The sequence below is a fragment of the Zootoca vivipara genome, chromosome 6 (assembly GCF_963506605.1).
Source record: "Zootoca vivipara chromosome 6, rZooViv1.1, whole genome shotgun sequence".
Taxonomy (NCBI): Eukaryota; Metazoa; Chordata; class Lepidosauria; order Squamata; family Lacertidae; genus Zootoca; species Zootoca vivipara.
Genome location: NC_083281.1, coordinates 55,027,738 through 55,029,593, shown reverse-complemented (window position 1 = coordinate 55,029,593; position 1,856 = coordinate 55,027,738). Strand labels below are relative to the sequence as shown.

Sequence of the window (1,856 nt, the reverse complement as noted above, 5' to 3'; positions counted from 1 at the left end):
CAGTTAATAACTGAAATAAAGCTTTAATTGGTTTATTATTTTGATGAAACCAATTGAAGTTTGCAGCTCAAATTGTGTGTGCGTGCACACCTCATATTGCTGGGGGTTGTGCTATATGACCTTCAGGGTCCCTTCCAACTCTAGAATTATGTGATTCAATGATTCTATATATGTGGCAGAACTGATGGACCATTAAATTCATTTTCTTTATAGAAATTGTACGGACATGTTACAAATAATTACTAGGGAGTTTCAGTATAAAAACAATAATAATATAATGTTGTTAATTAAAGGAGCAAGGATAAAAAAGTATCTAAATTCAATTCATGCAAAGCTTTAAAAGCGCATCCTGAATTTGACTCATTATGATGTATCATTGTTGTGGAAACCTTGAATTTTTTAAGAACATATTTTGAACCCATAATTTGAAGATTTTCCAAAGGTATATGCCAGGGGAAACTGTGCTATCATGTTTTTCCTCAGTGGAAGATTAAGGCATAAGTACCGAATTGTAGCAGGATTTGATTGAAAGCCTAACATAATGCTATAGAAAAGAGGACAGTCAAGCCAAGGGCATAATACAAGAGTCAGAAAAGTTCTATTCCTGTTGGTCACGTTAATTTCAAAGCTGCTGCAAAGTGCTAATAGGAAGTGGAGGTTGCCAAGCAATGTAACACTATACAATGAAGCTATATAAAGACCATCTATTTATCTAGATGTTTTTAGAAAGGGGGAAAATGTTGATGTGCAATGCAAGCGTTCTTTAAACCATGCAGGCAAACTGAGAGGCAGTGTATAACACTATCAGGACAGTATTACTGGTAGCAATACACCAGGGGCTTCCTAAAGCCTTGGATATAAGACTAGAGGGGCCATTGGCCTGCTTCCACAGGCATTGAGAGGGACAGCCTAAAGGCTACTTGGTAAGTGTGCTTGGCTGAACATCATTATCATTATCCCCATGACTGGGAACTCTATGTAATCAAGGTTAGCAGGGAATAGTCATAGCTCAGTGGTGGAGCGTCTGCCTTGCAAGCAGAAGGTCCCAGGTTCAATCCCTGGCATCTTCAGGTTGGACCAAGAATGCCTCCTGCCTAAACCCACGAAGAAGCACAGCCAGTCAGAATAAACAATACTGTACAGTGGTACCTCGGTTTACGAACTTAATCGGTTCCGGAAGTCCATCCTTAAACCGAAACCATTCTTAAACCGAGGTGCGCTTTCCCTAATGAGGCCTCCCACCGCTGGTGCCCTTCCACCATTCAGATTCCGCTCTTAGACCAAGGTAAAGTTTGCAAACTGGGAGACTACTTCCGGTTTTGCAGAGTTTGTAAATCGAATAGTTCATAAATAGTTCTTAAACCGAGGTACCACTGTACTGAGCTACATGGAGCAATGGTCTGACTGGACGTAAGGCAGCTTCCTCTGGTCCAGTGTGAAGGGAAGATTGTAAGTATGTTCAGACAAATGCACACGGGACTAGAATCTCTCTTCAAACCTTTCCACTCTCTACAAAGAAAATCCAGGAAGGGAGGCAGTGGTGCTGGTGTACATGCTCTCTCCACGAGCGCAATTTAAGAATGCCTAAGTAAGGCTAATGACTGCAGTTTACCCGGCACGTAAATCGACTAGCTGGCTGTTATATTTCATTTAAAAAAAATTAGCTTGTATTCTGAAGTTCCCTTCCATCACAGGGGAATAAAAGAGAGAGGTTTGCACAAGCATCAATTTGTATGCACCACTTGTTTTTCCAATTGACAATATAGTTCATAACATAGATGGATTGATGGGGTTCTTCCCCTAGCACCTACGTCCTCCGGAACACAGAGCGCCAGTGTATGCTAAATTTACTCCAC

General features: G+C 40.9%; 1 non-coding gene across 1 annotated transcript; it reads left to right on the top strand.

Moving 5' to 3' along the window:
- Positions 1 to 996: 996 nt before the first annotated feature.
- TRNAA-UGC (transfer RNA alanine (anticodon UGC)) lies at positions 997 to 1,070 on the top strand. The gene has a single exon. It is a non-coding gene; the product is annotated as a tRNA-Ala (tRNA).
- The last annotated feature ends 786 nt before the right edge of the window (positions 1,071 to 1,856 follow it).